This window comes from Phyllobates terribilis, unplaced genomic scaffold, assembly GCF_046119375.1.
Source record: "Phyllobates terribilis strain yellow unplaced genomic scaffold, ASM4611937v1 Scaffold_70__1_contigs__length_7381418, whole genome shotgun sequence".
NCBI lineage: Eukaryota > Metazoa > Chordata > Amphibia > Anura > Dendrobatidae > Phyllobates > Phyllobates terribilis.
In genome coordinates this window covers 157,278-181,093 of record NW_027362830.1, presented here as the reverse complement: position 1 = coordinate 181,093, position 23,816 = coordinate 157,278, and positions in this window count along the sequence as shown.

Below are 23,816 nucleotides of genomic sequence, written 5' to 3'. Positions count from 1 at the left end.
AGCCGCTACATCCCCACGAACAGCTAGAAGCAGCACTTTGGATGCAGCGTATTTTTGTTGCGTTCAAAACGTGGGGTTCTAATCCTAAATCTAAACTCTAGTCTCCGCTGCAGGTTTTGACCGATTGAAGTGTCATTATATGCATTGGATTCATATTTACTGACAACAAAATTGCGGCATTAGAACCCCGCATTTTGCATTCAATGCAAAATACACTGAGTCTAAAGTGCTCCTTCTATCTGTTCGTGGGGATGTAGCGGCTAATTAATCAGCTGTGAGTTGTTATTATTAGGGAACATGTTTGAAATCTAACTCTTTTGTTTGGTGATGACAAAGTGTGAATCAGACCCTTTCATCACCAAAGTAAAGTAAAGAGCAAAATAAACACACAGACACGGAGTAAACACTTTATTTGAAATACAACAAACACATTATTTAATCATTTAAATTATATAATGACACTTCATTCGGTCAAAATCTGCAGCGGAGACTAGCGTGTCCGCTACAGTAATTGACATGCTGTCAGTGAATTTGGGTACGTAGCCACGTTCAGGAGCCGTTGCAGGTTTTACGCTGCGTACTTGTGCAGTGTCATACCCGCAGGATTCAGATGTTACAGCATAGTGAATGGGATCTCTAGGAATCCCATGTCCGCTATGCGTGCATCAGAGGCTACGTATCACTCGTGGACACGGACATGCAGTGTGTCTTTCAGGACAGCAGCATGTAAAATTCTCTTCGCAACTGAAATTTGTTCATGAGAAAGTATAGAATGCGATAAATCCACATGGTTCAGTGAACACATTGAATAGAACGCAACGTTTTGGATGCAGTAAAAGATATGCGTCCAAACGCGTCATTTTTATAACCAGCAGAGGGAAAGCCGACAGCTGAAGGCTGATATTAGTAGACGGGGAAGAAGCCATTAGACAAAAATGTTCCCTGGCAGCTGCGGGCTGATTTTAATAGCCAGGGAAGGGGTGATGGATACTAGCCCCTTCTGCAGCTAATAATATCATCCCTCAACAGTCCCAGATATGGTGCATCCATAAGATGCGCCAAATCTGGTGCTTAGCCTCCACTTTTCCCACTGCCCTGTAGCTATGTAAAGTGGGGTAAAGGGGTTGGGGTTCACGTCAGCCTTGTACTGGCGGCTGACTGAAGCCCAGGATAGTAATGGAGGGTGTCTTATAAGACGCCCCCATTACTAACCGCGTAGTTAAGTGGTCGCCGCTTTTTCAATAAATACACAGCCAGAATAAAGTATTTTAATTAAATAAAAAACACATGGTTCTAAAATAAATTTTATTACCCTCTCAGTCCCTGAAGCCTTCGATCTTCTGAAAAAAAAGTCAAATAACAAACAACCATATCCCTCACCTATCCGCCGTCAACGACGTAGTCCACGCGCCGCCAACAATTGTCCTATGATGATCTGTGTCACTTCTACAGGAGTAATATGAAAGAAAACCTCGGCACACCATTAGAAAAATAGAATATGGACAATGAAGATTGTGCAAAAAGAATATAGTTTATTCAGCCATCCTTTTCATAGTCTAAAAAATAGCTATACGTAAACATATACCATCCTTTACTTATTCATAGTCCAAGAATATTGTGCTCAAGCATTCACCGACGTTTCGACCTATGTAGGTCTTTATCAAGGTAATTTGGTGTTAGATCAACAAGGACTGACGTTTTGACCTATGTAGGTCTATATAAGGTAATTCTATAATAGAAAAAGACATTTGTGAACTGGTCATATACAATGGAGAAAGGTAAGCGACTACACACGTATAAGAGTGAAATGTAGTTAGGAAAGGGAAAGAGGAAGAAAAAAGGGGGGGGGGAGAGCAAGTGAATTAATAGACAAATATCCGTATATGAAAAGGATACTGACATATACTGTTAGTTCTAAACTCAGGCCCGTTTGCATAGAGGGGCATATATAAATGAATAAATATTATCAAAAAAAAAATCTGATATCATCGTATATCATGAAAACAAATGCCCATAAAGTCAGAGAACTTACTGGTATATGTTGTTAGGACAATAGGGACTAATGGAATAAAGGCCCCTGTGGTGCTAAGGGAAAACCTGATAAAAGGAAAAAAAATCTTTTTTAAAGAGAAGACCAAACTATTAGAGAGATAATGGATACATATCCAAACCTAATTTGCCGTATTGCAGTGTTGTACCGACATACCTGTGAGGGATAGAGAGTGCTGGCCAAAGGATTCGTCCCGTGTCAGGAGCGGTGAGTGAAGTGAGCACAGGGGTGTATTATATATATGCACGCTGGTGATTATGCCCTGTGTCCACATCCAATCGCGTGTCCGTAGCCCACATGCATGGTCGGTATATCCGGTGAAGTTCGTCACTAAGAGCCCGAGTGACGTCATTAAACTTCCGGGAGAGCACTTCCTGTCTATGGAACGCATGGTGAACCGCATAGGGATTCTTGCGCATGCTCCCTATATAGTGACATGTATTTCCGGGTATTGGAGCGCACAGTGGGACGCTAACAGGATGCTGGCACCTATAATTTTAATAACGGGGACGGAGACTAGGATCAAACAAGATTATAAGTGACCACTATGTGTAATGTGTAACAGAAGGAGAAGATCCTATCCTACATAACGGGGAAAGGGGGAAAAAAGGATTCTCATTCTTAATTATGAGTCTGTAAGAGAAAAGAAAGAAAAGATAAAAAGGGATACAAGTTAGAATACAGCTGAAACCCATTAAATATTCAGGTACAAAATCATGTTGTTTATGAATATAATCGACGATAAAGTACAGTTGAAATCAATCATATATACAGATGCAAAATCATGTTGTTTATGAATATAATCAGTGATAATGGGTCTCGTACTCCCTATTCAAACCCCCAGGGGATAAAGTTTGTAAAGTGTGGATCCAATAAGATTCTCGTTCTTTCAATCTCGCAACACGATTACCTCCTCTTCTGTTTATTGGAATGTGGTCAATCACTTGAAACCTCAACTGCGAAATCATATGTGACATTGCTATAAAATGAGCTGGAATTGGTAACATCGTACGGGAGCATCTAATAGTAGACTTGTGTTGAGAGATACGGTCTCGGATATGTTGGGTAGTCTCACCAACATATCCGAGACCGCAGGGGCACTTAATTAAATAGACCACATAGCTGGAATCGCATGAGCAGTATCCCTGTATAGGATATCTTTTCCCCGAGCGGGGATGTGTGAAAGAATCACCTTTGGTGATATTTGAACACTGAGGACATGATAAGCAGGGAAAAGTGCCTCGACGGGGAGTAACCAGAGACCGTTGAGTCGGTCCTGTCTGCTTAGATCCAATGTCTGCCCGGACGAGGAAATCTCATATGTAACGAGTTCTTTTGTAACAGCACAGGGGGGTAGTGCTGAATTCAGGAATTGTAGGATAAGATTCTTTCAATAGGGGCCAATGTTGTTCAATGCATTTGTAGATGGCTCTACTAAATGGATGGTATGTTTTAACAAATGCTATCCGAGAGTTTTTAACTTTTTTAGAATTGTGTATTGTCTGTCGTAAAGATTCGACGGGGTAGTCTCTTTGTCAAAATTTAGAGTCCATCTCTGAATGTCTCATGTGCTTAGCCGTGTCATTGGATACGATTCGATCAACTCTGCAATGTTGTGATTTGGGAAGTGACTTCTTCACATGTCGTGGGTGGCAACTAGAATACAGCAAAAGGCTGTTTCTATCAGTGGGTTTTGTATACAAGTCACTCTCAAGTGCTCCCGTACTGAGTAGTGTAATAGTTGTGTCCAAAAAAATGAATAGAACGTGGATCGCAGTGTCGGGTAAAGGTCAAACCTGGAACTCTCGTGTTAAGATAATCGAAAAAGAGGGTAAACTCAATGTCAGTACCAGTCCAGATCAAAAAAATATTGTCTATAAAACGTTTCCAATAGCGTACATTGGTTTGATAGAGAGGATGAGTGTATATATAATTGTTTTCTAAATCAGCCATATAAATGTTGGCATAAGGGGGTGCCACATTGGACCCCATTGCAGTTCCCCTTTTTTGTAAGAAAAATTGATCCCCAAAAAGAAAAAAGTTTTTCTTCAAAATGATATTCAGTAGATCTACACAGAAATCAATTTGTTGTATTGTAAGTTCTTTCTGTGTATTGAGGAAATGAGTTATAGCTTGGATTCCTCTGTCATGGTCAATGCTTGTGTAAAGGCTGTTGACATCGATAGTAACGAGCGTACTATTGGTAGGGATTGGGCCCAGTGCCCTGATAGTGGACAAAAAATGAGTTGTGTCCTTTAGATATGAGGTAATACGTGGCAAGTATGGAGTGAGGATCTTTTCCAAAGTTATGGCGAGTGGAGATAAAATAGAATCGGTCGAGGCAACGATTGGTCTCCCTGGTGGTGTCTGTGTTATGTTCTGCTACCAAAGCTAAGGAAAGAGAGGAGATCTGTCCCTACTATAGGACTCAGCTGAATCCCTACGATGTAACAGGGAACCTGATCCTGCGATCAGACCTGCTAAAGTCTTAATCTAGTCTGTACGGAGACCTATAGATGTGGGGAGGGAATCCCTACAAGTACTAAGGACTGGGAGGAACATGGGACACCTCCTAACAGAAATAGTAGCAGACAGACGAACAAACAAAATAGATAGAACATAGAGGTCCGTAGACCAAGCAAACTAACAGAGTTAGATACAGAGCACAGGCTAGCTAGAAAGTAGATATACAATGAAGTCCAGCAAAGCCAGAAGGGCGGAGCAGGACTAAATAGGCCAACAAGGTCATGTGACCAGCAAAGGAAAAAAAACCTAACAGCAAGGTTCTAACAGTACCCCCCCTTCTAAGAGGATCCTCCGGATCCCCTAGGACCAGGCTTATCAGGAAATCTCCTGTGAAACGCTCTGATAAGTCTGGACGCGGAAACATCATCTGACCTCACCCAAGAGTTATCCTCGGGTCCGAAACCTTTCCAGGCCACAAGATACTGCAAACTACCTCTATACCGTCTAGAGTCAAGGATGCGAGAAATTTCATATTCCCCGTCCTCCACCACCGGAGGAACAGAGGCAGAGGCGTCACCATCCGACACAACAGCTTTTTTTAACAGAGAGACATGAAAGACCGGATTAATTCTCCAGGAGGTAGGAACCTCCAACCTAACAGCAGATTGGTTGACAACCTGAAGCACCTTAAAGGGCCCTACAAACTTGGGACCCAATTTCTTAGAAGGAATCCTCAACCGCAGATTCCTAGAGGACAACCAAACCATGTCACCAACAGCGAACAAAACCTCCTGTCGTTTCCTATCAAAGTAGTCTTTAGATTTTCTGTTGGCCTCCTGAAGATTACCACGCACATCCGTCCAAACTCTTTCCAAATCACCGGAAAAATTCTCCTCCTCAGGCACGGCAGATCCCAACTTGGAGAACGACCCAAACGACGGATGTCTCCCAGAACAACAAAAAAAAGGCGAACAACCAGCAGAAGAAGATGTATGATTGTTCAGAGCAAATTCGGCAAGTGGCAGAAACTCAGACCACCCCTCTTGATTGTCTGCCACAAAACAACGCAAGAACTGCTCAACATCCTGGTTTTTCCTTTCTGTTTGGCCATTAGATTCAGGATGATATCCGGACGAAAACGACAAATGAATTCCCAACCTGTCACAAAAGGCACGCCAGAAACGAGCCACGAACTGAGGACCCCTATCAGAAACAATGTCAGTAGGAACGCCATGAAGTCTGACAATTTCCTTGACAAAGGCCTTAGCGAGAGTTTTAGCGCAGGGCAGTTTGACGAAGGGAACCAAGTGACACATCTTGCTAAAACGGTCCACGACCACCCAGATGACAGTAAAACCCTCAGAGGGGGGAAGGTCAGTTATAAAGTCCATAGCCAAATGTGTCCAAGGAGCACTGGGGACCTCCAAAGGACAAAGCAACCCCGCAGCAGGAGTATGTGAGGACTTAGATCTAGCACATATAGTACATTGGCGCACCCACTTAATGACTTCCTTCTGCCATCCAGGCCACCAAAAACTGCGACCCACCAGTCTCTTAGTCTCAGAGATTCCGGGATGACCTGCCAACCGAGATTCGTGACACTCAACAAACAAATCTCTCCTAAAGGTCCCAGGCACAAACAACCTCCCATGAGGAGTGTTAGATGGGGCATTCTCCTGAGCTTTAAGAATCTCATCTTCCAAAACGGAGTCTAAAGCAGCTATCACAACACCTTCTTGTAAAATGTTTTCCTCTTTCTCAGCTCCGACTATGGGAGAAAAACTGCGAGACAAGGCATCCGCCTTAACATTCTTAGTACCAGGGATGTAAGTAACGGAGAAATTAAACCGCGAGAAAAACAGTGCCCACCTAGCCTGACGGACATTCAGGCGCTTGGCAGCATCAAGATATATCAGATTTTTATGATCCGTAAGAACCTGAACGGGAAATTCCGCACCTTCCAAGAAGTGGCGCCAGTGTTGAAATGCGAGTTTAATAGCCAATAATTCCCGATTACCAATATCGTAATTCAATTCAGTCTCCGAAAATTTTTTTGAAAAAAAGGCACAGGGATGTAATCCATCCCCGTTATCCTGAGACAATACTGCGCCAACCCCCACAGAGGAAGCATCAACCTCAACCAAAAACGGCCTAGTAACATCAGGCTGCATAAGGATGGGAGCAGAGGTGAACCTCTCCTTGAGATACACAAAAGCTTCAATGGCCTCAGAAGACCACTGAACCGCATCAGCACCTTTCCTGGTGAGATCAGTCAGAGGTTTGACAATACTAGAAAATTTTTTTATGAATTTTCTATAGTAATTGGCGAAACCCAAAAACCTCTGTATCGATTTCAAACCAATAGGCCTAGGCCATTACTGCACAGCCTGAACCTTAACCGGATCCATCTCAAAACCTTTGCTGGAGATAATGTAGCCCAAAAAACTAATTCTCTGTACAGCGAACTCACATTTCTCCAGCTTAGCAAAAAGCGAATTGTCCATTAATAACTGTAATACCTCACGCACGCTCCGCCAATGAGACTCCAGATCTGGCGAATAAATCAAAATGTCATCCAAATACACAACCACATTTTTACCGATCAAAGGTCTAAGGATGTCATTAATCAGATTCTGAAAAAATGCAGGAGCATTAGTAAGACCAAAAGGCATAACCAGATTCTCAAAATGACCCACAGGAGTGTTAAAAGCAGTCTTCCATTCATCACCCTCCTTCATGCGCAACAGATTGTATGCCCCCTTAAGGTCAATTTTAGAGAACCACTTGGCCCCCAATAACTGGTTAAACAGATCAGGAATCAATGGCAGTGGGTAAGGATTGCGTACCGTAATTTTGTTAATCTCACGAAAATCCAGACAAGGACGTAAACCGCCGTCCTTTTTTTTTACAAAAAAAAATCCAACCGCCACAGGAGACTTAGAGGGCCTAATGTGACCGGCGGCCAAGCTTGTCTGTATGTATTCCTCCAAAGCCTTCCTCTCAGGAATAGTAAGGTTAAATAAACGACTCTTAGGAAGAGTCGCTCCAGGGACAAATTCAATAGAACAATCATAGTCTCTATGGGGAGGCAAAACCTGCGATTCTTTCTCAGAAAAAACTCTCCAAAAATCCTGAATAGGAACAGGCAATTCTCCCCTATCCAAAGCTGCAATACGCCCGTTACAACACTTGTCATAACATTTATGGCTCCAGGATTTAATTTCACTGGTAGACCAATCCAGTACAGGATTGTGAAATTTTAACCAGGGCAAACCCAATATTACTGGAGAAGGCAAGTTATTCAACACTACCAAATCCAATTTCTCATGGTGAACACCATTAATAGTGAGAGGAAATTCACTGACCTTGAGAGTAATATTCTTCAAAGGGGAGCCATCCACAGAAACCACAGCAATGGGGGATGATAAAGGTTCAGGTTTTAAATTGAGTTTTTCCACGAATCCCCCATCAATTACATTCAGTGTAGACCCGCAATCAACAAACACCCGAAATTCCATCAATTTTTCCTGAGCAATCGTGGAAGCAGCTAAAAATATACCCCTGGAATTTAAACAGGCAATACGGGCGTGACTGACCTTTTTTTTTTCTTTCTTCATACGAAGCTCACAGCCTTTAATCAAATGACCAGATTTTCCGCAATAGAAACACAAGCCTTCCGAAAAACGACGGTCTTTTTCTTGAGAGCGAGGTGCCACCGATCCAATCTCCATCGGTTCACCACTGTTAGTACACACATTATCATAACCAGAAACTGACATAGCAGAGGATTTGCTCTCATTAACCCTAGCACGCAGTCTTCTATCCACCCGTATAGCTAATTGCATAGCCTGTTGCAAATCCTCAGGTGTAGGATAAGCAATTAGCAGGTCTTTAACCCTTTCACTGAGCCCAGCAAGAAATAGACTTTTCAGAGCAGAATCGTTCCACCCTGTTTGAGTGGACCAACGACGAAAATGTGTACAATATTTTTCAACATTACCCGATCCTTGTTTTAAACGTCTCAACTCAGTCTCAGCTGATGCGACACGGTCAGGATCATCATATAATAGTCCCAAAGCAGAAAAAAAACTATCCACTGATCTGAAGCATGAATCACTAGGTTGCAAAGAAAAGGCCCACTCCTGAGGCTCTTTGCGCAAAAGTGACATTATGAACCCTACGCGCTGGGATTCATCCCCAGAGGACTTAGGTCTCAAACGAAAATACAATAAGCAAGCATTTTTAAATGAAAAAAATTCTCGGTGTTCACCAAAAAATAAATCCGGCAAACATACCTTCGGCTCCAAGAAATGTGCTCCAGGACAGTTACTCACGTGCTGACGGAGCTCGGCCACCTCCAGAGAGAGTCCCTGCAGGCGATGAGCCAAATCCTGAACCGACACCATGATGGAACAGAAAAATCTTTCCTTAGAGAATTTGCTGGCTGGACTTACTGTTATGTTCTGCTACCAAAGCTAAGGAAAGAGAGGAGATCTGTCCCTACTATAGGACTCAGCTGAATCCCTACGATGTAACAGGGAACCTGATCCTGCGATCAGACCTGCTAAAGTCTTAATCTAGTCTGTACGGAGACCTATAGATGTGGGGAGGGAATCCCTACAAGTACTAAGGACTGGGAGGAACATGGGACACCTCCTAACAGAAATAGTAGCAGACAGACGAACAAACAAAATAGATAGAACATAGAGGTCCGTAGACAAAGCAAACTAACAGAGTTAGATACAGAGCACAGGCTAGCTAGAAAGTAGATATACAATGAAGTCCAGCAAAGCCAGAAGGGCGGAGCAGGACTAAATAGGCCAACAAGGTCATGTGACCAGCAAAGGAAAAAAAAACTAACAGCAAGGTTCTAACAGTCTGTAGGTTCTTATGTATCTTTAGTAATGTATAGAAAACAGGGACGATGGGGTGATTGTTAACCAAAAATTCCTCCAGTTTAGTATCAATGGACCCGACCTGTACATGTTTCGTAATCAAATTGGCAATGAGACCAGATATTTCAGAGGTAGGATTAGAGGATAAAGGTAAGTATGTGTCTCTATCCAATAGTTGTGTTTGAATCTCTGTAATATAGTAGGTGCGGTCCATAACTACCACTGCGCCCCCTTTGTCGGCGGGTTTTATGATCAAGTCCTTCCTGTTTTTTAATGAGGAAAGGGCACTTGTTTCCTCTATCGTGAGATTATTTTTATTGTGAAACTCACCACGTTTAACTGCATCTAGGAACCCATTAATATCCCTCTGTACTAGGTCTATGTATGTTTCCACATGATAGTAGGACCTGGGAAGCTGAAAACGACTGGGAATATTCAATTTTAGATCTTGTAAATGAAACATATTGGTTTTGTCACTATGATCATCGACAAGACGATCTATACAATATTTATCTGATGAAAAATGTACTTTTAGTCTCAAAGTCCCATAGAAACAAAGAAGTTCTTGTTCCAGGGTAAAAATATTCAAGGGGGGGGGGGTTGGGCAAAAAGAGAGTCCTTTTTGTAGAACGGATAGTTCAGTTGGAGTTAGTATGTTTGATGAAATATTACAGACTATGTTTGATGTCCTACCTGGGATCTCTTCATCATTCAGGTAATGTCCCATTGGTAATGCTCGCCTCCCCCTCCTTGTCTTCTTCGGAAGAGTGGTGGTCTTTGTTGCTGTAAAAAATGACTCGGATAGCTTGTGTCTCTTTCACTATCCGTAGAAGAATTATGACCTGTAGATGAAGTATAACCACGTCTGTGAGAACTGCTCCCTCTGTAAAAATTGGACGTACGCCAATTGTATACTCGATTATTAAGATAATCTTCGGTATCACAAAGAAATGTAGTTTTTTTCTTTGCTTGAAGGTCGTTGCGATAATCAATGATGACTTTATCTACCCTGTTCTTCAGAGCCGTGAAGTCCTCAGAGGAGATGGTGTTGTTAAGTTGTTGTTCTGTTGCTGTGATCCTAGTGTTCAAGTCTGTTATTTCCTTGTGGAGAAAATCAACAGTAAGTGAAATAATGTCCATTGAACATTTGTTTAAGATTCCCTCAAATTTAGCACAGAATTCCGGGTTGTCATGGAATAAGGTGGGCCGTAATGGAACTCTCAAGCCCCGTGGAATGCGCTGGTTTTCATGGTATTCGGCAAGAGTTATACTATGTAGCTCGTATGTCTTTTACGTTCTTTTTCTAAATCTCTTGTTCGTACTTCCTCTATTGGGGTATGGAGGAAAGTACCAGGGGTTGTAACACGTGAAATGATGCCGTTAGCCTCCTCCTGATTGTATGCAAAAGTGGAAAAAGACATGGAGACTACAGGAGCGGGAGCCCAAAAAAATATATATTATGCAAAATGAGGGGTCGCTCACTGTGGAATTGGGGGCTCAGAGGTAATGTAAAGTCTAATAATACACCCCTGTGCTCACTTCACTCACCGCTCCTGACACGGGATGAATCCTTTGGCCAGCACTCTCTATCCCTCACACGTATGTCGGTACAACACTGCAATTCGGCAAATTAGGTTTGGATATGTATCCATTATCTCTCTAATAGTTTTGTCTTCTCTGTAAAAAGATTTTTTTTCCTTTTATCAGGTTTTCCCTTAGCACCACAGGGGCCTTTATTCCATTGGTCACTATTGTCCTAACAACATATACCAGTAAGTTCTCTGACTTTATGGCCATTTGTTTTCATGATATACGATGATATCAGATTTTTTTCTGATAATATTTATTCATTTATATATGCCCCTCTATGCAAACGGGCCTGAGTTTAGAACTAACAATATATGTCAATATCCTTTTCATATACGGATATTTGTCTATTAATTCACTTGCTCTCCCCCCCCCCTTTTTTTCTTCCTTTTTCCCTTTCCTAACTACATTTCACTCTTATACGTGTGTAGTCGCTTACCTTTCTCCATTGTATATGACCAGTTCACCAATGTCTTTTTCTATTATAGAATTACCTTATATAGACCTACATAGGTCGAAACGTCAGTCCTTGTTGATCTAACACCAAATTACCTTGATAAAGACCTATATAGGTCGAAACGTCGGTGAATGCTTGATCACAATATTCTTGGACTATGAATAAGTAAAGGATGGTATATGTTTACGTATAGCTATTTTTTGGACTATGAAAAGGATGGCTGAATAAACTATATTCTTTTTGCACAATCTGCATTGTCCATATTCTATTTTTCTAATGGTGTGCCGAGGTTTTCTTTCATATTACTCCTGTAGAAGTGACACGGATCATCATAGGACAATTGTTGGCGGCGCGTGGACTACGTCGTTGACGGCGGATTGGTGAGGGATATGGTTGTTTGTTATTTGACTTTTTTTTCAGAAGATCGAAGGCTTCAGGGACTGAGAGGGTAATAAAATTTCTTTTAGAGCCGTGTGTTTTTTATTTAATTAAAATACTTTATTCTGGCTGCGTATTTATTGAAAAAGCGGCGACCACTTAACTACGCGGTTAGTAATGGGGGCGTCTTATAAGACACCCTCCATTACTATCCTGGGCTTCAGTCAGCCGCCATTACAAGGCTGACTTGAACCCCAACCCCTTTACCCCACTTGACATAGCTACAGGGCAGTGGGAAAAGTGGAGGCTAAGCACCAGATTTGGCACATCTTATGGATGCACCATATCTGGGACTGTTGAAGGGTGATATTATTAGCTGCAGAAGGGGCTAGCATCCATCACCCCTTCCCTGACTATTAAAATCAGCTCGCAGCTGCCTGTTTAGCCTTTTCTGGTTAGATTTTATAGGGGAACCCTACGTCAATTTTTTCTGGGGTCCCCCTGTAATCTAGCAAGTAAAGGCTAAACAAACAGCTATGGGCTGATATTAATTGCCAGGGAACATTTTTGGCTAATGGCTTCTTCCCCGTCTACTAATATCAGCCTTCAGCTGTCGGCTTTCCCTCTGCTGGTTATAAAAATGACGCACTTTGGACGCATATCTGATGCACGCATAGCAGACATGGGATTCCTAGAGATCCCATCCACTATGCTGTAACATCTGAATCCTGCGGGTATGACGCTGCACAAGTACGCAGCGTAAAACCTGCACCGGCTCCTGAACGTGGCCACGTACCCAAATTCACTGGCAGCATGTCAATTTCTGTAGCGGACACGCTAGTCTCCGCTGCAGATTTTGACCGAATGAAGTGTCATTATTAGTGTTGAGCGAGCACTAAAATGCTCGGGTGCTCGAAGCTCGGGCCGAGCTCGCCGTGATACTCGGGTGCCCAATGTCAGTCTATGGGAGACTCGAGCATTTTTGCGGTGGCACCCCCGGCAGTCTTTTAAAAGCCTAACAAGTGACAGTGAACGATAGTGACAGTGCTCAAATGACATGGAGACAGCATGGGGATCGCCCCAGGAAGCATTTCTGACCCCCATGTCACTGCTGTCAACAACGTGGTCAGAGGTATTAAGCCACTTTTACAGGCTCACAATAAAACGAAAGTGAAACTTTTTTCCTGTGAAATATGTTAAGGAACATCCTTTCCAGGGAAAAGACTTGTGTATAAGTTAAAATAAATGACCAAAAACAAAAATACTCCTCCACACCTTCGGCTATGTTCACAAGTAGCATTTTTTATGCGTTTTTGCACTTTTGTATTGCTTTCAACTATGACAAATGCATTCACCGGGAAATGTCATTTTATCATTTTACAACCTTATCTGGCCATGTGCTGTGTGACACATGCATAAAGTGCTGAAAAGACATGGGAACAGCATGGGGAAGACCCCTGGAAGCATCTCTGACTCCCAGGTCACTGTCTAAAAGTGTGCCCATCATAAGTGATCCTTGCCGCATCAGAAGATGCAGACTTGCAACTATCCCCATGCAAGTTCTAGTCCCAGGGCAGTGTTCAATTGTACCTCCCCCATTCCTTGCAATACAAGCGCAAGTATGCAGCCTGCCAGCCACCCACCCCCAGGCTGCAATACTATACTGCTTGCTTGAACTTGAAATTGGGCCTTTTAGGCATGTGGAGGCGGAATCTGGCCACCACGTCATGGCTGTGTTGGCGGCCTGGACTCCATACTCAGTCCCCAGCCGCCCGGCGGCCGGGTGTCCATACTCAGTCCCCAGCCGCCCCGCGGCCGAGTGTCCACACGGTCCCCAGCCGCCTGGGGGCAGTCGGGTGTCCATAAACGGTCCCCAGCCAACCCCATTTCTCCTTGGAACATCCCCCCACACACTTTTCTTGGCCCGGCCTGCTTTAGGCAGCATTGGACGAGCCCACCAAAGAAAGAGACTCCTCCGGTGGGCCCTGACTTCTCCATCGGTGGAGTTGAGAGTGCCAAGGTGAGGAGCATGATGATGATGACAGAAGTTAGCATCTGCTATGTTTTCTTTTAATGCAAGTGTAAGTGTGCAGCCTGCCACCCACCCACCCCCAGACTGCAATTCCATACTGCTAGCTTGCACTTGAAATGGGGCCTTTTAGTTTAGAGGAGGCCGAAGCTGGGCACTACCTCATGGCTGCTTCGGCAGCGAGGTATCCATACTCAGTCCCCAGCCGCCCCTATTTGTCCTGGTGTGCCTTATACATAAGATTAAGCGCGTATACCAAAACATTACCTGTGCCCTCCCCAGTGCATTTAGTGGGAAGGAGAGCCTATTCCGCTGTAGTGTGTGCATGCCAAACCCCTGTTCATGGTACATGCGAAGATGCCTCCCACCTTGCACCTGTCGTTGCAGACTTGCAACTATCCCCATTTAAGTCCTTGTCCCAGGGCAGTGTTCAATTGTACCTCTCCCATTCCTTGCAATGCAAGCACAAGTATGCAGCCTGCCACCCACCCACCCCCAGGCTGCAATACCATACTGCTTGCTTGCTTGCACTTTAAATTGGGCCTTTTAGGCATGTGGAGGCGGAATCTGGCCACCACGCCATGGCTGTGTCGGCGGCCTGATATCCATGCTCAGTCCCCAGCTGCCTGGTGGCCGAGTGTCCCCGCTTGCTCCCCAGCCTCCAGGGGGTGGCCGGGTGTCCATACTCGGTCCCCAGCCACCCCTATTTGTACCAGTAACCTTTCCCACACTTTTCTTAGCCTGGCCTGCTTTAGGGCAGCATTGGCCGAGCCCACCGGACTATCAGACTCCTCCGGTGGGCCCTGGCATCTCCATCAGGGGAGTTGAGAGTGCCAAGGTGAGGAGCATGATTAGAATGATAGAAGTTAGCATCTGCTTTGTTTTGTTGTAATGCAAGCGCATGTATGTAGTAGCGGCTAGGCCTGAGGAGGTCAGCGTTTTGGCGCATATCCTACCTCCTCCGAGGATTGCTGGATGTTTTCCTGCTACTATCCAAGTTCTATGACTCCCGTTAAAACAAAGCTTCAGGTGATAAATGATGGATGAGGTAGTGGCAAAGGAGAAAGAGCAGGAGGAACAGGGACCATTCACATCAATATCAGGCCAGTCAACCAGATATGTATTGTAGGATATGTTTCTGTAACAAAAGGAGCGGTTCGGCTACACAGTTATAGGGCATACAGTGAGTGCAATGCCTACCAAAAATTTCGAGGCACTCCAATGCCCCTTGGAAATGACATGGAGGTCAGAGGGCGTTAACTAAACTTTTTTTTCCATTTATAGCAACTGGGTCTCCTGTGCACTGTTGGCCTAAGCAGTAAATGGAAGGCTTTCCAAAAATTATGAGGTACTGCCCCTTACAAGAGCCATGTGTGGCACCCCAGGGGTCTGGTCACCACAGTAATAGAGATTACGTCGGAGAGCAAGTGGGAGGTTTCCTGGTCAGGATCCCTTAAACATGCAACATCCTCCTGCCCCAGTCCTGGGAGGGGAGAATTCTGCCCTTATAAACTGGATCTGGGGTGGGGTTGAGTGAGTCAGAGAACAGACAACAGTCAGAGTCAGACTGAGAGCAAGGGAAAGTAACAGCAAGGAGCTCTGTAGGAGCTAGGAGCTAAAGACGAGGGGCTAGAAGCTGAGCAGAGCTCGCCCTGGCAGAAGACAATAGGAACCGGACACAGGAGTCCGAAGCTGTGAGGACTTATATATCCAGCAGCAGAAACCAGCCGGCAGGGGATTTCAGGTCCTCTGGCCATAGAAGCCCGGAGGCTCAGTCACAAGCAAGGGACCAGCACCGCCGTCGTGGAGTGGAGGCTAATAGAAGGACCCAAGTCACCAGCCATACGGGTGAGCACTACACGGTACACTCAGGGACGTGGGCTACTTCTACCCGCTTACAGCAAGGTAGCCAGGAAGAGTGCAGACAGACGGGGAGGCCTACAACTCCACCTGGCCAGGGGAACTCCTGCTTGCTCACAGACTGACCAGGCCTCTTATGCTAGCCAGTACTCCCGGGAGGGTCTACCTTATAATCATCAGTAAAGACCCTGAACTGCACTGCAAAGACTCTGAGTCATCCCTGCTGCACTCGTGCACCATCACCCCCATCATCCACACTCACTGCCCTGAGGCTATACTCCTCCCGAGGGGAGTTATCCCATTTTATGCTGCGCACACAACACCAGCCTCAGCGGTCTGCCTCGCAGCGGTGGTACTCCCTGACCGCAATCCACGGGTGGCGCAGTCGGACAATTAACCTCAAAACCTAAGAAAGATTGCCACTGGTTTGACCAGCCTGAGCCACGGGACCGGGTCACCGCCACGGAGACTACAGACCCCAGAGACCGGGCACCGGGTATCCCACACACGTGTACACACGGCCCAGGGGGCGCGTCACATGCAGTACAGCATATTACAAACATAAGTCCCATTATTGGGGAGTGGGTGTCCCATAGTATTTGCTTATGCCTTGCAAGCAAAAGCTGCCAAAAATTAGGACGGAGCAACTTGCAATGCCCCTTACAAGAGCCATGCAGTACAGCATATTACAAACATAAGTCCCATTATTGGGGAGTGGGTCTCCCATAGTATTTGCTTATGTTTTCCCAGCAAAAGCTGCCAAAAATTAGGATGGAGCAACTTGCAATGCCCCTTACAAGAGCCATGCAGTACAGCATATTACAAACATAAGTCCCATTATTGGGGAGTGGGTGTCCCATGGTATTTGCTTATGCTTTCCCAGCAAAAGCTGCCAAAAATTAGGACGGAGGAACTTGCAATGCTGGCACCCTGGTGGTATAGTGGTGGTGGAGGCTGAGAATAAGGAGAAGAAGATTAAACAGCCGAAACGAGGAAGCGTATACCCATGTGTGGGTGTGAAGCGGTGCATGTGAATACACCTCCCGAAATAACACAGTGGATTTGACTTTAAGTTACTCTGCTGTCATTTGGTGGTGATAAGAAGTCTGGCCCAATCCAGCCCTTGTTCATTTTGATAAGGGTCAGCTTGTCAGCATTGTCAGTTGACAGGCGAGTGCGCTTATCAGTTATAATTCCCCCAGCGGCACTAAAAACACGCTTCGATAACACGCTAGCGGCAGGGCAGGCCAGGACCTCCAAGGCGTACAGAACGAGTTCATTCCAAGTGTCCAGCTTGGATACCCAATAATTAAAAGACACAGAGGAATCACGGAGGACGCTGGTACGATCGGCAAGGTACTCCCTCACCATCTTTTGAAACTTTCCACTCCTTGTGAGAGTACCCTGCGCCTCAGGGCCTGTAAGCTGGGCGGGTGTCAGAAAACTGTCCCAGAACGTTGACAGTGTTCCCCTGCCTCTGCTGGATTGGAGTTGCATCTCTCTCGCCTGTACACCTTGGTTGGGCAACGAACTGTGACCTCTGCCGCTAGTGTGCTCAGATGGGAATTTTTTTAAGAGTTCTGCAGCAAGGGCCTTCTGGTATTGCCCCATTTTTGTAGACCACTCCACCTCAGGAATAAGAGAGTGAAAGTTCTCCTTGTAGCGGGGGTCTACAAGAGTCACCAACCAGTAATGACTGTCACCCAACATTTTGACAACGCGAGGGTCACGGTTAAGGCAGCGTAACATAAAGTCAGCCATGCGTGCCAGACTGGTAACGGGCAAGATTTCCGTGTCCTCACCAAGATGACGACTGACCATGCTCTCCTCCTCCTCCTCCTCCTCTTCCTCCTCCCCCCTGTCCTCAGGCCACCCACGCTGAACCGACGGTATGACACTTGTACAGGTACTACCGTCTACAACGCATGATAGCAGCTCCTGTTCTTCCTCCTCCTCCTCTCCCTCATTGTCCCCCAATGCACGTTGGGATGAGATGAGGCTGGGCTGTGTGTAATCGCCCGCTACGGCTTCTTGATCCATCTCATCATACTCTGGCTGCAATGCCTCCTCTTTAATTCTCTGCAGAGAGCGTTGCAAAAGACAGACAAGTGGGATGCTGACACTAATGATGGCGTCATCCCCACTCACCATCTTGGTGGCCTCCTCAAAGTTTGTCAGGATGGTACATATGTCAGACATCCAGGTGCACTCCTGAGGTGTTATGTGTGGAGTCTGACCTGAATATCGATGGCCTTGTTGCAGCTGGTACTCCACAACTGCTCTCTTCTGCTCACAAATCCTTTGCAACATGTGGAGGGTAGAGTTCCAACGTGTGGGGACATCACACACCAGCAAACGCTGCTGCAACACAGCAAGGGCGGCGGAAGCTGTAGCCGACTTGCGAAAATGAGCTGACAGGCGGCGTACTTTCACAAGCAGATCTGGCAACTCGGGGTACGATTTAAGAAACCGCTGAACCACGAGGTTAAGCACATGAGCCAGGCATGGTACGTGTGTGATCTCAACTCGCCTCAGAGCCGCCACCAGGTTACGGCCATTGTCACACACGACGATGCCGGGATGTAGGTTCAGCGGTCTCAGCCACAGATCTGCCTGCTCTTTCACAGCTGTCCACAACTCACAAGCAGTGTGAGGTTTATCACCTAAGCTTATGAGTTTCAGCACAGCCTGTTGCCGCTTGGCGGAGGCAGTACTGCAATGCTTCCAGCTTGTAACTGATGTGGTGATATCTGAGATGGAGGATAAACATGAGGAGGAGGAGGAGGAGGAGGATGCGCAGGAGCTGTACACTGTGGGGGCAACTCTGACTGACATAGGGCCCGCAATCCTCGGTGTGGGGAGGATGTGTTCCGTCCCAAGGTCCGACTGGGTCCCGGCTTCCACTATGTTTACCCAGTGTGCCGTCAGAGAGATGTACCGTCCCTGGCCACAAGCACTTGTCCACGTGTCCGTTGTCAGGTGGACTCTCCCAGTAACTGCGTTGTTGAGGGCACGGCAGATGCTTTGGGACACGTGCTTGTGTAGTGCGGGGATGGCACACCGGGCAAAATAGTGTCGGCTGGGGACCGAGTACCGAGGGACGGCCACCGCCATAAGATTGCGGAAGGATTCCGTCTCCACCAGCCTAAAGGGCAGCATTTCCAATGCAAGCAGTCGTGAAATGTGCGAATTTAGGACTGTGGCCTGTGGGGCGTTAGCTGCGAATTTCTGCTTTCGTTCAAAGGTCTGGGATATGGACAATTGAAAGCTGCGGTGGGACGTGGACGTGGACGTTGATGCTGTTTCTTGAGAAACTGCCATAACAAGTGAAGACTGAGAGGAGGGGGCATCTTTACATGCAGTATGGACAGGGGATTGCCTTGCACACACAACAGGGGGTTCTATTGCACGCACAACAGTGGAAGAAGCAGTGGTGACACCCGCTGACACTGGTCGTGGAACCTGGGTTTCGCCCCACAAAGTCGGGTGCTTTGCTGCCATGTGCCTGATCATGCTAGTGGTGGTCAGGCTGGTAGTTTTGTCACCCCTGCTGATGCTGGCATGGCAGGTGGAACATATGGCCTTTTTGGGGTTATCAGCAGAGTCTTTAAAAAAATTCCAGACTCTGGAAGACCTACCGCTTGTACTGGAAACGTCCCTCGTGTTGGTGTTACGGGGAACGGTTGCCTGCCTTCTGTCTGCGGCCACCACACTGCTTCTTCCTGCCTGTTGGGGTACTCTGCCTCCCTCCCCCTGTGTGCTGCTGGCCTCACTCTGCATGTCCTCCTTCCACGTTGGGTCAGTTACTAGATCATCCACCACCTCCTCCTCTTGCACTTGCGCACCACGATCCTCCTCCTCACTTCCTGGCAATTGTGTCTCGTCATCGTCCACCTCTTGTGACAGATTGCCAACGTCGACTTCCTGTGGCCGTGGCTGTTCAAATATTTGGGCATCGCAACATGGGATCTCCTCTTCCACCACTTCAAGCGTATCAGGCGAGGGGCCCAAATATGGAAATGGACCAGTGAACAGCTCTTCAGAGTGTCCAAGTGTGGGATCACTTGCTGTCTGACGACACTCGGCATGGTGGGAGGAAGGAGCATCAGGGTGAGGAGGAGTATGCGGTCGAGACTCATGGCTACTAAGAGTTGACCGTGTGGAAGACAGACCGGAGGTGGTGGTGCCCAGGTAACTGGAAGTATTGTCTGCTATCCAATTAATAACCTGTTCACACTGATCAGTTCTCAATACTGGTGTTGTTCTGTGCTTCCCTAGTAATTCGGTCAAGAAGTGGGAGCGAGAAGATGTGGCTGTTGGTTGTGGCACATTTTCACCTTGGCCACGGCCCCGTCCTCTGCACGAACCATCACCAGAACGTCCACTTCCACGTCCCTTGCCACGCGCCTTGCCCATTGTAAATGAAGTAAAATAGCTTACACTTGCACTATCAATGGAAAAAGGGTAATAAAGAGTAGATTAGAACCGTGGAAGAGGAAAACCACAGTTATTGTTTACTGGGGTATACCACACTTTTTTAAATAGAGATATTTGCGGCGGAACAGTGAGCGACACACTCAAACTGTTTTTTTTAGATACAAATGGCCCAAAAGTGGATAATACAGAGGTTTGTACCGTGGAACTGCAAAACCCCACTTGTATTTCTCGGGCCTACACCAGACTAATTTCAACAGATATATTTGTGTCTGAAAAATCAGGGAGACACTATTATTTTTTTTTTTTACAGCAAAAAATGCAAAAAGCAGGATAATAGAGATTTTTTACCGTGGAACAGCAAAAGCACACTTCTGTCTCTCTGGCCTACACCAGACTATTTTCAACAGATATATTTGTGTCTGAAAAATCAGGGAGACACTATTATTATTTTTATACAGCAAAAAATGCCAAAAACAGGATAATAGAGATGTTTTACCGTGGAACATCAAAACCACAGTAATAATTTACTGGTGTATACCAGGCTTTTTAAAATATATATATATTTGCGGCTGAACAGTGAGCGACACACTCAAACTGTTTTTTTTAGATACAAATGGCCCATAGAACTGCAAAACCACACTTCTATTTCTCTGGCCTACACCAGACTATTTTCAACAGATATATTTGTGTCTGAAAAATCAGAGGCACAGTTTTTTTTTTTGGGGGGGGGGGGACACCAAAAGGTTAATAAGATGGGTATTTGTACATTGTGAAGGAGGAAAAAAAAAAGAGGATTTAGATAACAAAAAGGATTTTTCCTGGCCCCCGGGACCTGGAGCTAAGTCCAGCAATTTCAGCAACAGGAGCAGCACACAGGACTGTAATGCAGCGTTTGCTGGTATAACCACTGCGTCTCCTATACAGCCTGCCTGCCTGCCTGCCTGATATACCTGGGATGGATATTAGTCCTGAGAAGGACTGTTTGTTTGATCTGGCAGCCTTTACAGACCCTACAATAACTATTTTGCAGGATAAATCTCTCCCTAGGTCAGCAGCACTCTCCCTACACTGTCTGATCCGGAGCGAATGTGTCCAAGATGGCGGCGCCCGGTTTTAAATACTCGAGGTGACGCTGTGCGGCCAGCCAATCACTGTAATGCCCACAAACAACATGGCTGTGGCATTACAGTGACTGGCTGGCAATCCCTGCATGTTCATTGGCTCTGTAAAGAGCGCCAAACATGCAGGGCGGAGACCCGAGCTCCCGCCCGAGTAACCCGGAAATGCTCGGTGCTCGCCGAACATCCCGAGTAGTGTGATGCTCGGGCGAGTACCGAGCAGTGTCGAGCATGTTCGCTCAACACTAGTCATTATATAATTTAAATGATTAAATAATGTGTCTGTTGTATTTGAAATAAAGTGTTTACTCTGTGTCTGTGTGTTTATTTTACTCTTTACTTTACTTTGGTGATGAAATGGTCTGATTCACACTTTGTCATCACCAAACAAAAGAGTTAGATTTCAAACATGTTCCCTAATAATAACAACTCACAGCTGATTCATTAGCCGCTACATCCCCACGAACAGATAGAAGGAGCACTTTAGACTCAGCGTATTTTGCATTGCATCCAAAATGCGGGATTCTAATGCCGCACTTTTGTTGTCAGTAAATATGAATCCAATGCATATAATGACACTTCAATCGGTCAAAACCTGCAGCGGAGACTAGAGTTTAGATTTAGGATTAGAACCCCACGTTTTGAACGCAACAAAAATACGCTGCATCCAAAGAGCTGCTTCTAGCTGTTCGTGGGGATGTAGCGGCTAATGAAACAGCTGTGAGCTGTTATTATTAGGGAACATGTCTATTTATAGATAGATAGATAATAGGTAGATTATAGATAAATAGATAAAAGGTAGATTATAGATAATAGATAGATAAATATGTTTTAACCACCATTGTCATATATAATATAATATTGCTATATACAGTACAATATGTGAACTTGTTGTGCTTCATATTGAATTTGCGATTAATGAACTGACTTGGCAGCACCTCTGTCACATGGATGACGGTCTGATGACGCAGGACGGCCAGGTGCTGTTTACATTTGAGTTTTACGCCAAAACGTTTTATGCAATTCAGGATGTTGGTCTCTGCCAGCAAGTAAAGAACAAAGATCATAATGTTCCCAAATAAAGTTAGGATTATAGTTCATACAGAACTACAGATGCCATTGGCGCTTACACAAGACCCTTCCCCACAAGCAGCCCTCCACTAGTGTTGAGCCACCCCCGTAGTGTTCGAGTTCGGTTCGGTTCGTCGAACACCCGTGTGTTCGCCGAACTGTTCGTCGAACTGTTCGTCGAACACTTTCGAACACCGTTAAAACCAATGGCAGGCAAACAAAAACACATAGAAACACATAGAAAACACCTTCAAAGGTGTCCAAAAGCTGACAAACTGCTCAGAAGACATAACTAACACATGGAAAAGTGACAAGTACATATAGTCATGCGAAAATAAAAGAGGTGGAGGAGTAAAAGGAGGGGGAGACACAGATATAGGCATGTCATGCCCTTCTAAAATCCAAAAAGTGAGAAGCCGACACGGCCAGTCCGCTCCTGCCCGTGCCACCTCCGTGTCGCCGGGTTTGTGCCAGAGCCGCGGTGAACCCTGACGGCCAGCCCCCCTCTCCCAATACTGGTGCCTGTCCGCTGGTGGGTCGAGCGAGCCCCCCTGTGGTGGAGGCAGCTCTAAGCTTTTTAATTTAAATTGTCCCTCTAATTTGAATGAATACACTTTAAATCCATTTACAAGGATCTATTGGAGGGCAAGTCTCATGCCAGCAGCCGCGTAATTCCAGCTCCAGTAGCGTCCACTAAAGCTGCTGCAGTTAAAAAGCTTTTATAAGGATCGAGCTCGGCTGTCCACCGCAAGGCATCCTACTGCCAGTCCCAGCCCCTATGCCTTGGGGTGCCTCCTGATGCTCTTCACTAAGTATCCCATGGTCCCGAAGCATTTCCTTTGAAAAAATTAAGTGTCTAAACTACAGGTGGTGCAGCTTGCTTAACAGCCAGGATAATCCGCTCACTAGCAGACACTGCTACTAGGCACAAAGTATTTCCTGGGCTAGATGCAGTTAAAAATTTGTAATTAGATACTCTCGTTGGATGCTGAGAAAGCATTCCATAGAGTCTCCTGGCACGCCATATATGATTCTCTTAAAAAGCTTGGGGTAGGGGTCTAGGGGACCCTTTTATAGCCAAAATCACGGCCCTGTATCGCAATACGTCACCTAGGCTGAAGATAAATGGAACTGTAGCACCCTGAGGGCTCGGTTGCTACAGACGTATTGCACCTCACCCAGAGGTGTGATATCTCACTCTCAGGTAAGGATGGAGTGTGGATCAGGACCCGACACCTGCATGCATTACACCACATTGCCGTGGGGCAGGGCGACCAATATGCCCCTGAGATGGGCACGACAGTCCCTGTCCCTGGCTGGAGTGGGGGGAGGGAACACTGAGGAAGGGGAACCCTGTAGTGCAGGAGCAGGGAGGAAGCAGTTCCTGGGTGCATTGAGAAGGGAGTATAAAAGGTGGGCACCATCTTAGTTCAGTGCAGAGAAGTCTGAGCAGAAGTGGCAGGGAGCA